The 16,545-nt window shown below is 47.8% G+C and overlaps 1 protein-coding gene and 2 non-coding genes across 8 annotated transcripts in view; all 3 read left to right on the top strand.

Annotated features, from left to right (window-relative positions):
* LOC144822489 (large ribosomal subunit protein uL23-like) overlaps nucleotides 1-16,545 on the top strand; it is a 150,558-nt gene that overhangs the window by 132,373 nt on the left and 1,640 nt on the right. For 5 of the 6 annotated variants that reach the window (XM_078680101.1, XM_078680097.1, XM_078680102.1 and 2 more), the window contains one exon: nucleotides 12,238-12,307. The gene's annotated coding sequence lies outside the window, so the exon portion shown is untranslated. Of the gene's footprint in view, nucleotides 1-10,954; nucleotides 11,251-12,237; nucleotides 12,308-16,545 lie in introns of all 6 variants that reach the window. The other variant, XM_078680098.1, reaches the window with a different exon arrangement.
* On the top strand, nucleotides 12,105-12,170 carry LOC144825795 (small nucleolar RNA SNORD42). Its single transcript, XR_013609576.1, has one exon. It is a non-coding gene; the product is annotated as a small nucleolar RNA SNORD42 (small nucleolar RNA).
* On the top strand, nucleotides 12,445-12,510 carry LOC144825801 (small nucleolar RNA SNORD42). Its single transcript, XR_013609580.1, has one exon. It is a non-coding gene; the product is annotated as a small nucleolar RNA SNORD42 (small nucleolar RNA).

Here is a 16,545-nt window from a genome sequence, read left to right as displayed (position 1 = left end):
CATGGGGGCCCTGCAGTCACAACAGTTTCGTGGCAGCAATTTTCGTCGCTCAGGCGCACGTGGGGTCACCAGAGGACAAATGGGTCAACAATCCCAGTTCTCGAAAGGTGGGGCACAATCCTCTTTCACAAAACAGAACAAGGGAGGTTACAGAAATAACAGCAACAGAGGTCGCGGCAGAGGAAACAACAACCCCCGCTCCTCTACTCCAAGCAAACAGTGACTCTCTGTCACTGCCCCCCGACCACCTAACACCTGTCGGGGGGAGACTGCAGCAGTTCCTGCCCGTCTGGAAAAACATCACCACAGACAGGTGGGTGCGACAACTAGTCCAGTATGGTTATTGCCTAGAATTAAAGTCCACTCCACCCAACATCCCGCCAAGGCAAAGGCCTATGTCCGCAGAGCACTTGCTCTTATTGCAGCAGGAAGTAGTGGTGATGCTGCAAAAGGGAGCAATCGAGCAAGTGCCGGTGGGAGAGGAAGGCACGGGGGTATACTCCCTGTACTTCCTTATTCCAAAGAAGGACGGATCCCTCAGACCCATTCTAGATCTACGCCCCCTCAACCTCTACATACTATCAGAACATTTCCACATGCTTACGCTGCAACAGATTCTTCCCTTGCTAAACCAAGGGGACTTCTTAGCAACCTTGGATCTCAAGGATGCGTATTTCCATATTCCACTACACCCGTCACACAGGAAATACCTCAGGTTCACTATTCAAGGAAAACACTATCAGTTCAAGGTCCTACCCTTCGGAGTCACAACAGCCCCGAGGGTGTTCACCAAGTGTCTGGCGACAGTAGCGGCGCACCTCAGGAGGCAGAACATCCATGTCTACCCCTACCTAGACGACTGGCTCGTACAAGCCAAGTCAGAGCAGCAGTGCGCCGCGGACATGTCAACTACAATTCACCTTCTTCACGATCTGGGTTTCTCCCTAAACTACCCAAAATCGCATCTTCAGCCGGCACATGTCCGGCAGTTCCTAGGTGCAACGATCAACACCCTGACGGCCATGGCTCAGCCAAACCAAGTCAGGATAGACAGCATTCAGGCCCTGATCCAAAGATTCACGCCACAACACTCGCTGCCAGCGAGAGTGTTCATGCAGTTGATAGGCATGATGGCCTCCTGCATCTTCATTGTCCCTCACGCACGTCTACACATGCGCCCGCTCCAGGAGTGCTTAGCGAATCAGTGGACACAGGCTCGTGGCCAATTGACAGACCTAGTGTTGGTTACCAGTCGGGCATACGACTCTCTGCATTGGTGGACTCCCTTTGCAAGGGCCGACTGTTCCAAGAGCCTGTGCCGCAGATTGTCCTGACAACGGACGCATCTCTCCAGGGATGGGGAGCTCATGTGCTCGACTATACGGTGCAGGGACTATGGACAACGCAACAACAGAAGATGCACATCAACTATCTGGAACTGATGGCAATCTTCATGGCGCTCAAGTCCTTCATTGTACATCTGTGCAACAAGGTCGTGCTAGTCCGGACGGACAACATGACCGCGATGTACTACATCCAAAAGCAGGGAGGCACCCACTCGCCACAGCTGTCTCACCTGGCTCAGAGCATGTGGAAGTGGGCCATTCAGAGGAACATTTTCCTCATGGCAGAACACCTCCCAGGGAAGGACAATCAGATGGCGGATCTGCTCAGCAGGTACAGCCATCAAATGCACGAGTGGGAGTTACACCCATCTGTCCTCCACCCGTACTTTCAGCAGTGGGGTCATCCGGAGATAGACCTGTTTGCCACAAAAGAGAACGCAAAATGCCAACTCTTTGCCGCCAGGTTCCCTCACCCACAGTCGCAGGGGAATGCGATATGGATGAACTGGTCAGGCAAATTTGCGTACGCTTTTCCGCCAGCCCCCCTAATACCGCTGGTCGCAAGAAAACTAAGGCAACACGAGATGACCCTCATCCTAGTTGCTCCAACGTGGGCGCGCCAGGCTTGGTACACCACGTTCCTCGAACTCTCAGTGGTACCGCATCAAAGACTGCGCCTCACGCCCAGTCTTTTGACGCAGAACCATGGAGAAATTCAGCATCCAGATCCGCAACAGCTCAACCTGGCGATCTGGCTCCTGAAGTCCTAGAGTTTGGGTACCTTAACCTACCTCCAGAATGCATGAGCATCATCAAGGAGGCGAGGAAACCAACTACTAGAGCATGCTATGCTGCTAAGTGGAAGCGTTTTGTCATCTACTGTACATCCAATGACATCAACCCACTAGATGCATCTATCCCCAACATCATCTGCTATCTGTTGCATCTCTACAAGTGCAATCTGGCGTACACTTCCATTAGGATACATCTATCCGCCATAGCGGCTTATCTTCAGAACAGGCAGCACCTCTCTGTCTTCAGAGTGCCCGCCATTAAAGCCTTCCTTGAAGGTCTGAAAAGAGTCATTCCCCCAAGGACACCACCAGCTCCGGTGTGGAACCTCAACGTCGTTCTCACCAGACTGATGGGACCACCATTTGAGCCACTGCACTCGTGTGAGCTCCAATTCCTTACGTGGAAAGTGGCCTTTCTTATAGCTATTACGTCTCTGAGGCGTGTCAGTGAGCTGCAAGCGCTCACAATACAAGAGCCATTCATTCAAATTCACCCAAATAGGGTAGTGCTACGCACTAACCCTAAATTCCTTCCTAAGGTGGTGTCACAGTTTCATCTAAACCAGACCATTGACTTACCAGCATTCTTTCAAAACCCGCAAACGGTGGCGGAAAGGATGCTCCATACCTTAGATGTACGAAGGGCGTTGATGTACTACATAGACAGGACACAACACTTTCGAAAGACAAAACAACTCTTTGTTGCCTTCGCACCACAACACAAAGGCAACCCAATCTCCAAGGCAGGGATAGCCAGGTGGATTGTTAAGTGCATCCAGATATGTTATCAAAAAGCAAAGCGCACTTTAACAATACCCCCCAGGGCGCACTCCACACGCAAACTGGGGGCATCCATGGCTTTCCTGGGGAACATTCCTTTAGAGGACATTTGCAGAGCAGCCACGTGGGTCACACCACACACCTTCACAAAACACTACTGTGTTGATGTGCATTCCAAACAGCAAGCTGCTGTAGGACAGGCTGTTCTCAAAACACTTTTTCAGGTTTCTGCAGCTGGCACGGGCAACCGCCGCTGATGGAGGGACTGCTATGTATTCTATGCTAAGATATGAATTTAGCAGCCCACATGCCTCGAACTGAATATGCTACTTACCAGTATGCATCTGTTCTTGGCATGTAGGGCTGCTAACATTCATATCGCCCGCCCTCCTCCCCGGTGCCTGTCGCAGCTGCAGATATACTATTGTATTTATTCATTAGCATGGACATCCTTTACACTTTTCACTCCATCTTCTGCCACAATGGCGAAAAACAATCTGGGGATGGAGCCGATGCCCATGCGCACTGTAGTCCAGGGGAGGAGCCACCTATCTCAGGATACTTCGAAGACTCTTCCAGGACAACAATGTGCAATCATCCGAGCCCAACACTAGGCGGCGATCTAATGCTAAGATATGAATGTTAGCAGCCCTACATGCCAAGAACAGATGCATACTGGTAAGTAGCATATTCATTTACAGGTAAGTAACTTTTGTTCTTCTCCAGTATTAGGGGTGTCTTTCATAGATTCACATGCTTGAATAAGAGTAGAAAGCAGTAAATCATCACATAAGTCATAAAGGTGATATACCAAAGCAAGTAAGGTAAACCTATCAGTCAATATGCAATAAATACCAAAATATTATTAGAAAAAGAAAACCTTTATGACTGGAGGCGGGTAGCAACAGAGGCTCACCTTTAATGGAAAAGATTCCGCAGCACCGCTTGACCTACTGCCGCATCCGTGGCGTCTGTTGATTGCAGGCAGTAGTGTTTCGTGAAAGTATGGCTGCTCGACCAAGTAGCAGCCCTGCAGATTTGTCTTGGGGGTACCCCTGCAAAAAGGGCAGCCGAAGTAGACACCGCTCTAGTTGAATGAGCACGAACTGGAGCAGGAAGGGGCTTCCCAGCCCGTTGGTGGCAAAAGGATATGGTAGAGGATATCCACCTGGTTATGGTCTGTTTGGTAACAGGTTGTCCTTTGCAAATTGGGCCATACGCCACAAACAATTGATCTGACTTTCTGACAGTTGCAGTTCGTTGAATGTAGAATTTGAGACAACGTTTCACATCTAATGAATGCAATGACCGCTCAGCTGGAGTTTGCGGAGCCGGAAAGAAAGTCTTCAGAATTACAGGTTCGTTGAGATGAAAGTCACTGGGAACCTTCGGGATGATCTTAGGATTAGTTTGCAATGTCACAGCCTCATTGGAGAATTGCAGGAAAGGAGGCTGTATGGTAAACGCCTGGATGTCACTGACACGTCTCGAGGATGTCTAGGCGAGCAAGAGTGCAACTTTCCATGTGAGAAATTTTAGACTTGCAGAGTGGATAGGCTCAAATGGAAGTAGAAGAAGTTGAGAAGACCAAATTTAAGCGCCAAGCAGGTGGCGGGGGACGGATAGGTGGAAACATCCTAAAAAGGCCCTTGTAAAATTGCTTAATGATTCTCGAGGAACATAGAGATGTGGAACCATCATGGCGGAAGCGGGAAATCGCCGCCAGGAACACTTTAAGAGTTGAGTGTGACAGTCCTGATCTCGCCAGGGATAAAAAGAAAGGTAAAATCTGTTCAGGTTTTGCAGTCATGGAGTCCAAATCTTTAGTGCGGCATCAGACACAGAAACGCTTCCATTTTAATTGGTAGGTTTTTATGGTGGATGGAGTGCTAACACCTCCCTGCAGTCCTCATCGATATTTAAACGTGCAAATTCATTGTACTCTGGTTCCAGGCATGGAGTTGGAGGTATGCTGGATCCGGGTGACAGATTTGTCCCTGCTTCATCGTGAGGAGGTGAGGTAGAGGATGAAGCGGTAACTGGTCGGACTGCGAGAAGAGGAGCAGGTCCATGAAACATGGACGGCCATTTGGGTGCAATCAGGATGATGTGGCAAGGTTGGAACCTCATCCTGTGTAACAGGCGAGGGATCAGAGGAAGTGGAGGGAAAGCATAGATGAAGTCGTTAGTCCAATTGATCGAAAATGCATTTCCGCTCGACTCTCTGTGGGGATGCCGACTTGCAAAGCGTTGGCATTTCCTGTTGGCAGCAGTCGCCAAAAGATCCATCTGCGGCTGGCCCCACCTCCGGAAGATGAACTCGACGGTTGGTTGAGTTCCCACTCGTGATTGTCCGACGCCCGGCTGAGTGAGTCCGCCAGAACATTGGCCACACCCGGCACATGAATGGCTGTGAGATGAATTTGACGTTGAATCGCCCAATCCCATATTTCTTGTGCCAGTTGTGAAAGTAGGAGAGACCTCGTGCCGCCCTGCTTGTTGAGGTAGTGCATGCTGGTGGTGTTGTCTGTCCTCACCAGCAAAGTGTGTCCCTGCACTAACCTCTGGAAGGACTTTAGGGCTAAGAAATCGCCAAGAGTTCAGGCGATTGATGTGCCAAGTACGTTGGGTCGTTGTCCACTTTCCTTTCACAGACATGCCGTCGAGATGCGCTCCCCATCCCTCGAGAGACGCGTCTGTTGTAAGCGTCAGAGTTGGAGGTTCGTCTTGGAATGAACGGCCCGCAGATACGTTTGGAGGGTGAGCCAACCACTCCAGCGCTTTCTTGATGCGAGGCGTTAGAAGGACCTTGTCCTCGAATGACCCCAACACCTGTTTCCACTGCTTGTCCAATTCCTCCTGTAGAGCCCTCATGTGCAATCTGCAATTGGGGATAAGTTGGATGCACGAGGAAGCCATGCCAAGGAATGATTTGAACATTAGGACAAACGTACAGTTTTGATTGTAGGAACTGCACCATCTTTACCATGCGGTCCTGTCTTTCCTGTGAAACAAACACTTTCCCCTGCCGAGAATCTAGCGAGGCTCCGAGAAAATCTCGCCTTTGCGACGGATGAAAGTGTGACTTCTGGCAATTGATTGAAAGCCCCAAGGTTTGGAAGAGGGAGACACAAACTTGAGTGTGCTGCTCCGTTAGGTGAAAAGTTTTGGCCTTGATGAGGCAGTCGTCCAGGTATGGGTACAATTGGACACCTTGGAGACGCAGGAAGGCAGCTACCGGGGCTAAGATCTTGGTAAAGTCCCTCGGTGCTGATCGAAGGCCGAATGGTAAGACTTTGAAATGGAAGTGTTGCTGTCCGACTGTGAAGCGTAAATACTTCCTGTGTCTGGGGTGAATTGGCACATGGAAATATGCGTCTTGGAGGTCGATCGTTGAAAAGAATTCCCCTGGATTGAGAATTCAGAATTTGAAGCGGAGTTAACATCTGAAAAGTTTTCGAAATGATACATTTGTTCAAGGCCTGTAAATATAAAATTGGACGCCATTCCCCCGACTTTTTCCTGACTAAGAAAAATCGGGAATAAAACCCCTTGCCGTGTTGACCTTGCGGCACGACCTCGATGGCTCCTTTTTTGATCATCAATTTCACCTGGGCCAAAAGTTCTTTGAGGTGGGGTGAGGGTGACCCCGAAGGTGGACGGGTGGGAGGGAATTTTGTGAACTCCAGGGTATGTCCGCTGGAGATTACGTCTAAGACCCATTGGTCGGAGGTGATTTCGGACCATTTGCAAATGTATTTTGAGATGCGACCTCCAAGATTCACAGGCGGCAGGAGAAAGGAACTGAGACTGTCACTGTTTTTTATTGTTTGAGCCGCCTCGAAGTTGTTTTCCGTTGGTATGGTCTCGTGGAGGATTGACGATTTTTGGATTGGTAGGAACCCCTCTGTCGGTTATCGTTGTAGGTGTTGTAAGAACGATATTGACCTGATCCTCAAAGTAGAGGAACCCTCGCCTCTACCTCGCGCCCCCCGAAAGGGCCGTTTCTTATACTGGAGGGTAGCTAAGGACTTTGCCGTGTCGGTGTCCTTCTTTATCGACTCCAGGGCATCATCTACGTGCTTGCCAAACAAAGAATCCCCGTCGTACGGCAAGTCAAGGACCTTTGCTTGTACCTCTGGACGGAAGGTGGTAGACTTCAACCAGCCTTGACGCCTCAAGACTGCAGCCCCAGCCAATTGACGGAAACCCGTGGAGGAGATGTCGAGCGCACAATTAATTTCAGATGAAATGATCTCTCCCTCCTGAATAATGGCCTGCGCTTCTGCACGGACGGCATCGGGTATTTGAGGAAGCAGTGCGGCAATCTCGGACCACATCTGCCGGTCGTAACGGCCCAAAATAGCTAAGGTATTAGCCGCTCTCACAGTGGTAGCCGCCATGGTCGTACATTTTTTACCTATAGAGTCCAATTTCCGGCCTTCCTGATCAGGAGACGTGAGTGGTGTAGCAGGATTGCGGGATCTTTTCTGTGCTGCTTGAGTTATAACCGGATCGGCCTTTGGTTGTGAAATCAAACAGGCAGGGGAAGACGGAGGAGCCTTGTACTTTTTGTCCAATCTGGGCAAAACTGCAGGTACAGAATTCGGATGTTTAAGGCCCTCCTGCCAAATATGGTCAATGATTGGTATTGTGCGTTTGTCTGCGTGATACGTCCTTAAAATCGTATAAGAAACATTCACTGTCATCTTGTTGTCTCTCGATTGTGAGATGAAAACGCTTCGCAGCACGGACCATCAAATTATGGAAATTTGCAATGTCCACTGGAGGCGATGCTAGTGGCGAGGTGGGCGGAGTGGAGGGTGTGTGAGCCCTGTAATCATCCCACTCATCCATATCGACGTCGTTGTCACCCGTGTTGTGAGGGTCAGGATCCTCGTTGTCAGTGTCTGGACGAGCACCCGCTGGCGACGCAGGTGCTTGAGGAAGTAGTGGTTGAGATTGTGGAGGAGGAGGTGGAAGCACTGGAGAGGCAGGCATAGATGGTGGGAATCTACGGTTAGTCATAGAGCATGAGCTGCAAGTTCGTGACCAAAGACAAAGGTATTTGGGTAACCGGCTCCGAAGTAAGTGGTTCAGAGTCCTCAACTGGAAATAAATCGTTCCCATCTTCGACGTTATGCACTTCGTCACCCTCATCACTATACTCCTGACATTTAATGTTCAAATCAGATGGACTAGATGCCTGATTGAAAATTTGCTCCACCTCTGAATCATTTCCGGATTCTTCCTCACCCGACAAACAATTGTTCTGGAGGATGAGTCCCACTTCTCACTGGACTTAGTTGAATTAGAGGAACTGTTTGCAAAGAGGAAGCAGTCACCACTGTAAATGTGGTAGCTGTGGCCAAAGGTTGATGAGACGACAACGAGCCCGTTGACGTCAATGCGGCAGTCTTAGAAACAACCTGAGGCGTCAGTGTCGTCGTCACTGATGAATTTGGCGCTGAAATTGAAGGATTTTTCTTCGTCGACGAAGATTTTGAGATTGGAGTCTTACTCGTCGACAATTATGTACGGAGTCGTCGACTAAGATATGGTCGTCGACGAGGCAGTCGTCGACGATAAAGGACCCGTCGACGAGTTGCTTTTGGACGACGATTTGATCGTCATCGACGAGGGGAGCGTCGACGATGACTTCTTCGTCGACTGTTTGGCTTTGGCACTCGTTGACGAGATCTTCACAATAGACGCGATGGGTCTCACCTCCTGGGCCATGGTCGACTAGGTGATCGTCGACGTCGCGCTGGTTGACACAGAACATGTCGACGTAGAGGCTACCGTCACCGACTTTGTCGTCGCTGAAGTCGTCGACGGACGCGTCGACGAGCCAATTCCAGTTTTTAATGTGGAAATTGAGGCTTTGGGCGCAGACGTCAGAGCCAGGTCCCGTAGACGTGCCCTGAAGCGAATCCTGTGGGGAGACAAACCTGGAGGATTCCAACAGTCTACCTTTCTTCAGAAAAGGAGATGGAACCTCAGTCTCAGACCCACGCTTCTGAGAGGATTTTGAAAAGCCAGATGACAAACTGACCATCTCAGAAAGTACAGACTCTGAAGTCTTCAACCTCTGTAGCCACAGAAGGAGACGGGCCTCTCTATCCCTCAGTCTTGGGTGGAAAAGTGCGACAGTACTTAGTTTTTCACTTCGTGGACTGGGTAGAGACAGTAAATGCATTTACTGTGTGGATCCTCATGAAAAAGGCGCAGTTTACCACAAGAAGGGCAGGCTTTAAATAAAGATTTCTTGTTAGAAGACATTTTCTTGAGAAAAACAGCTTGAGTTTGAAGAAAAACTGAGCAGAGCTCAGGGAGACTCCCTTCACACGACGTGCGGTAGAAAATCTGAGGACTTGTTCTTCTGAGGAGAAGGTTCTAGAGGAGGCTACAGCCTGATTGGCTGGACTGTGGACCAACACATAATGACACTAGTATGTTACTAAAGTGAGTTCTCCCTTCGGCTTTTCAATGGGCCTATTATGTTCTATGGTACTTTTGAAATTTACATTTTATTATATGTATGTATTTTTATTTATAGTATTTTTCACGTATACATGCATATTTTACTGCTATTTTATGTACCGTGGGACTCCCACTTCGACGACGGGGAATATTCAAGCATGTGAATCTATGAAAGACACCCCTAATACTGGAGAAATATATATATATATATATATATATATATATATATATATATATATATATATATATATATGTGTGTATACTATATCACATATACACCTATAGGCAACTCCTATGGTAGGCCTCGACAATCCTGGAGGCAGAGTGCTTGGTTTTATGTGAGGGGCTGCCCTAGCATGAGCTGAGCCCCTCTGCAGCTATCGGAACCATCTCCTAATAGCTGTTCTATGATATAGCCAAACCATATACTCTTAAGTGCATTCTAATCCTCGCGGTTAATGCTTACTTTGGCTTTATCAAAACATGTCATGCAAGGTGTCCAACACTTTGGAATACTATCCCCACCACCCCCGGCCAGTCCTGGCAGCGGGGGTAGCATTCCACCCTTCTAGAGGGAGAAGACATATAGTTACTGCTTTACCCGGTTAAAGTTAAACAACATCAGCATCACAAAATGGATGCTGCTGTCAGACACAAGTCTGACCTCCTGCTGCTGGTTGAAACTCTGGCAGGGGAGGCCTGGACAATAGGTTCCATGTCCAGGGAGGTGCCAGCACCTCCCCAGGCAGGGTTTTGTGTATTGGGGCAGGGAGGGCTGCATCAGCAGATGCTTTTCTAGACACTGCCTGGGACACACAAGGTGCTCCTTGCATAGCCCGGTTCAAACCAGTTGCTGGGGCACTCCTTCTCTGGCGCGAAACTGGACCAAGGGAAAGGGGTGTAACCACCCCCTTCTCAGGTCCACCCATAGAAAGGACCATGTGAGGTAATGCAGCCCCCTTTCTTAGTATAAGTATAGGAGCTGTGTCCCCAGGACTTTAGATCATCCTGGACGAATCTTTGAAAGACATATCTTGGACCTTCGACATTCCATTCTGACTGGAAGAAGGAAGCCATCTCCCTTGTGGTCAAGGAGTGACCACCCTGTGCAAACAGGCACCAACAGCGCCGGTCTGCAGTTTCAAGGCTCCCATCGGAACCCGAAGACTCTGACTCAAGAACTGAACTCCCAGACCCCGATCCACAGCAAAGCTGAGACCCGTGGCGGACACGAGAGAAGTGGGACTGGACATCTTGGACATCCTGCATTTTGCTACCTGCACTCCTTTACTGAAGCCTCAGTAAGCTGTGCATTGGGGTACGAGAAGCCCGAGCACCATTTGCACCAAAGCCCAGCCCCCACACTCCGTGAGTCCCGTGGGCCCCGCCTTTGCATTTGAGATCGACACGTCTTCCCGGTTCCTTGCCTGTTGGCTAGTGAGCCCCCCTGAAGATGCCATCTTGAATTTAACTTGCTTTCCTGGTTTCTGCAGGCTTGCTCCAGTTTCCCTGAAAAGGAGAAGCGCCCCAGACCTTGCTGGTCTGCCACAGAGCCAATCTCGACATCCTGCGTGGGACAGCTCGAATCCAGCGCCTGGTCATCGTCCATGCCTCCTGGACCTCGTGGCTGAAGAGAAACTCGCCGTCAAGCATCCGACATCGCCTGGTTCCTTCCTGGCCACTGGCTAGTGACCCAGACTCTGTCCCCTCTGCTTTCAGGTTCTTCAGATCTCCGATCCTCCCGGACACTTTTCCTCTGGTCGCCTGCAGCACTTCTTTGCAGCTCTCCATAGAAAGCGACGACGAAACCCGACACGAAAAGACACCTATGCACCCGGCTTCCATGGGTGAGGTAACACGAGCACTCCAGGGCTCCCGTGTGTCGTGACTCTCGAAGTGTCCTAGTTTAAAAGGGTTCCATCCTAGTCCATCCGGAAGTGTCTTTAAATTGCATATTTGGAACTTCTTCATTTCCCATAGAAAGTCAATGGTAACCAGAGTCTGTGTTTGGACACTGCACGTGTCTCCCGTGGGCCTCCTACTTCCTAACCTTTGGTTGTTTAGTGTAGCCCCAGCGATGCCCCAGGCCTGCTTTCTAACTCGCGTGGTACTTAAACCACTTTCTTAGTTTATGGTTATTGAGGCCCTCATGGCATAACATATACTGTGGAACGGATCGTATATTAACTGTGACTTGTATTGTATTTTGACCTCTGACCTCAAAGAGTGCAGAGGGGATGTGTTGGATTAAATACATATATATTTGATATATACCTTGTGTGATGTCCTTTCATTTGGTACTCAAGGGATTATATATGGTAAAACAACTTGCTTAACTTGCCTACTGAAGTCTTAGCTTGAACACTGCTGGTTCATGCTACCATTAGGATAGCTTTCTATAAGGTTGACTTTTAACAACCACCATCAATAAGGGTTGATTAGACTGGTGCAAGGTGCCCACTAGAACTAGTGGACATCCTATGCCAGGCTAACTTCTCAAACCACTGAGAAATTGCTCAAATTGATTGCCATGACAAGGCCACTAGAATCCGCTCCATCTTAAATTTGATGAGCAAGACTTAATTTCTGTTCTGAGCATGAGACCTGTCCTGACTGTTTTCAGTGTATGCATTTCAGAGTAAGGCTCCCGGAGTGCTGGTAGGCTAGTACCGTTGTGGTTTTTCTCCTTAATTGTTCAATCGTGCAAATGATGGAAAACTTAATTCATGTTGATAACGATGATATTTCAAAGGAACCACTGATGCACGCAAGAATGCTTTACTGAGAATGTTAGGACCAAGTGTCTGGAAGTAATAGATCCTTCTTTATTTCAGGCCAGACGGCGAGAAGAAGGCATATGTGCGTTTAGCTCCAGACTATGATGCACTGGATGTAGCCAACAAAGTAAGTGTCCTTACAACTTATGCAGTTGCAAGTTTTGTGTGTTGGTCTTGTGTTAATCTTCTAATGGATGTGTGCAGGAGGAAGGGGGCTTGCTCGCCCAAAGAAAACTGCTTTCTTGTTTGTCCTGCTGCCTCCTTGTGCACATGATGGAAAGCTTGTTTCGACTGATGACTATGATGCAGTCAAAGGAACCACTGATGCACAATTGTTTTTCAGTACTATGTACAATGTTCCCATCTCATTTTTTCTACCACAGATGACTATCTGCCCTGGTAGCTTTTAGAGAACTGCTTGCTTTAATTTTGTTGGGGGTATTGGTGGGTTGATAAACTTGACAGTTCACATTGGCTCAGAGTGAACATGTTTTATGGAGCGCTGATCATAAACCGAACGCCCATGGTGCATTGTTTCTGCCAAATGCATCATTGTGTTTTCAGCATGCGCTCTGTCCATCTAGCAGATGCTTTGGAATAATTATTTTTCTTTAAGGAAACCAGTGTTTCGAGTGCAGCAAGTGGATTGTAATTGCTTTCATGTCACCTGCATTGCAATAGGACAGTATTGTACTCTCAACCCCCTCTCCCACCCTTTACTGTTATGCAATGGAGATGCTCAAGGATACTCTGGATGCGCCATGGTCTGCCTTTCAGCAGCTCCTCAACGAAATGGGTGAAGCAATTATGGCCACATGGGTTGACTTCCTTCAAAGTCCTCAGTGCTGGTTGAAGTCCAGTTGCCTGGTTTTCGTTTACAGGAAGATTCTTTCCTTGGTGGCAACTGTCATCTGCGCGATCAGGCAGCACTCTTGACAGGTCTTTTGGGTCCATCAGACTTGGGTGAAACTTTGAGCGTCTGCTCCTTGTCTATGGTGCTGCTTGGCAGCGATATGAACATCTTGGGCATTCATCTTACCCCAGCAAGCTTCTTCAGCTGTTGTGGCCTTGTACTCTGAACAGGTCAGCCAACTGATTTTTGGAGTCTCTTGCTTTGGCTATTTTTCTCTGAGCAGGGCACAGTCACTACTCCTTTCCTAGCCACCAGGTTCACACATCTTGCATTGCCTCTTTGCAGGGTGCAGGAGGGCAGTCCTTCGCCCAGTCGCAGTATGGGTGCTCTATACAAAGAAAATGCCCTCCAGGAAGGTTACAGTTGGTGGCAAGTGGGCTACCAGGTTCCTTCCCTCATGACCACTGTAAAGTAACTTCTGGCTATCCCAGAATGGACCATTCTGCCCACCTCCAATATCGCAGTCTGAAGTTAGGAGTGCTGCTGTAGAATCCTGCAACTCTTTACTCTCCCATAGGGCTACTAGCTTTTTCCACAATGAAAGTGGCAGTTGCAGGTTTTTACTGTTGGAACTTAAGAGTACATGTTCCACTCTCTAATATAAATACATTTTTACGGTCGCCTCACGTGCACTTTGGTCTGGTTTCCAAACCTTAGGGATGCCCATACAGCGAGGCATTTCTTACACTCTAAATCACAGGCCACCTGCCTCCTGAATTTATTAGTTTTACACTTGTCTCGATAAGGACAATGTGTTCAAGGTACTTATAACGACCTGCCTCCTTGTAAGACGCTTGATGAGTAGTAATACTCTTGTGGCCAAGAGTAGAAACTGGCATGTCAACTCAATGGAGCATTGAAAACTTGAGGACTATTGAGTACCTGTGGCAGAACAATTCGAAATAGACTAAGAATTTTCTGCAGCAGAAAACCTTTCAATTTGAGAAGGTGAGATAGCCTCCTGGTAATGTATCGCCTTTGTCTCTGAGCAAGGGTTTGAGAATATCTTTTTGGGTCACGGTTAGCCTAAACTTTGCAGAGATTGCAAAATCAATGAGTGCTGCTAGGGGATTTTGTTTTGGTCTGGCCTATACCCGCTCTAACTAGGCAATCTTTTCAGAGTGCTTGCTGCTCAGTGTGTGAGCAACAGCAGTTTAAGCAACCACTACATCATACCAAGCAATACTTGAACAGGCTACAGTTACACACACTCAAAAATGAGCAATTGGCATAGCCAATAGGTCTCACATTTTGGAACTTTTAAGTGTGGCCATGCAGCATCTGATCCTGGGTGCTGTGCGCTGCCAAGTATTGGCGAGATATGAGGTCTAGTGCTCTCATCTGGCTTTACCTTTAATTCCTTATTCAGAGGATTTTCCACTGGTGTTTCTGTGAGGGTCATACAGTCCGTGCGTGCATTGTGCTGTCTTAGTCACACATTCGTCAGAGCTGGCCCCTTGGAACTTCTACGTCCTGCCGCTATGTCTGCTTTCGAGACCAGACGTAGGCAGTTCCGAGGTGCCAGCTCTTTGGCTGACTTCCTTATTTAGAAGATTTTCCAGTGTCAAACTTCACACATTTCGTGAAATGTTAAATCTGGTGGCCACAGGAAGAGGGAGAAAACCCAGATCCAATCTCGAAGATGAAAAACTTAGGAGTCTACTTTTTTATTTGCAGGCACAGCCAGACTGTAACTCGCTCCCTCTGGCACTTAAGGTGGAAAGCAATCTTTTGGCGATTCGCACGCTTCTAAAAACCAGGCTGTCTTCAATCTGGACTGGTGAATGCGTAAACGAAAAGCCAACGTTTCAAACTAACGCACAAACAAAATGAAAAAATAGTGCGCTTCAACATACCTACAGGCACAAAAGGGCAAGCCTACGAGCGAAATTCTCTGGGAGGGTCTGACACACAAAGGAGGAACCTACAACTAACGTTAACCACAGAGTAGTAGGCCTTTGCAAAGGACATGCAAAGCAGCAAATTAAAAGCGGTGGGCGGGCTGTAAGCCCACAGATACAGAATGTCTGCGTGTGCTGAGTAGGCGCGGCTTAAACTACACTTGTTATGGAAGTAGTTAGCCGCACACTTGTCTATTTGAATTATCTTCAGGTATTCCCTACACCCACTGCATTGCTCTCGTTATGACTGTTTGGCTGCATATTTTCAAATCAGAATTTATTTTATAGAATAGGACTGTTTAGTAATCACACCATCACATAGTCTGTGAGTAGCTCTCGGGGAGCCATATTTTAAGGTGCATAAGAACGAATTGCCTCACGTTCGTATTTCTTCCCATACATCCCAACAGTTGTATGTGTGGAACTGGCGTTCTTGCTTGTAGACTTCAAATGTCCTATTGACCAGCTCCCAGAAAGTTGTCCACTGCCAGGAAGTGCTCTGCCAAGAGGAATGCAATGGCGAAAGCCAGTGCCGGCAGGAAGGCTGAAGGAAATGTGCACCTCTACTTTTCTAAATGCTGTACATGGAGGTCGTGCCTGTACGGACGAGTACTACCATTGTTATGGAAGAAAAGGGGCCCCTGCCTAAAAGGATAAACCCTAGCAAGGAAACTATACTTTAGGAAAAGCGAACATGTGACACCGGGTTATGTGCATATTTCACAAGTAAGGACTTAGACGTTGTACACAAACTAATTGCCACCATATGTATTGCTGATATATTCTTCTGTTTTATTGTTGTGACACTGTTGTATTCAAATATTATTTCATCTTTATTCCTTTTTCACACACAGAATAAGTGACTGTTCGTACAAATATGATTTTATAGAACAATAGTGCAAACAAAATGCAAAAATTATATACAACAATTCATCAAATACAGAACCACAATTCCATTAAACGCGTTTCGGCGTATGCCTTCCTCAGGAATTCTGTATTTCTTTCGCAATAGCAGTTACTGTAATAAAAGCCGGATAGACTGACTTTGCTTTATGGATATAGTCAAAATTATGGATCCTGTAGTCTCAAGTGTAGAGCTCCCAGAGGACGAGTCCGTGGTGGGGATTTTTGAGAGACTTCTCTTTATATTCTTCCGGATAAAGATAAATTGAATTGGGAATGGTACTATGGAGGATGGTCTATGCCTGCTGGTACCGGAAGAGGCACTGTGTTCAGTTGAATATTGCGTCGTGATTTATGCCAGGAGTTCTAAGTCTCTATGTTTTCCATCATTATCCATGTATTGGTATATCTTCTTGTCGTGATCTAGAGCATCTGCGTGGCGTCTTCCAGCTGGTCACTAATGTCAAACTCATTTAATAAAGGCGTACCTTATAGGAAATGTGCACCTCCACTTTTCTGAATGCTGTACATGGAGGTTGTGCCTGTACGGGCGAGTACTACCATACCTCCTATGACTTGTAGGCAGTCTTTTGATGGCTAAATAGATATGCCGTTCTGTCTGGTGACCATGGTGCCGAGAGCGCAGCA

This window comes from Lissotriton helveticus, chromosome 3_1 (genome assembly GCF_964261635.1).
Source record: "Lissotriton helveticus chromosome 3_1, aLisHel1.1, whole genome shotgun sequence".
In the NCBI taxonomy this organism is placed as follows: domain Eukaryota; kingdom Metazoa; phylum Chordata; class Amphibia; order Caudata; family Salamandridae; genus Lissotriton; species Lissotriton helveticus.
Note: the sequence above shows the minus strand (reverse complement) of the source record. Positions and strands in the feature narration are given on the sequence as shown.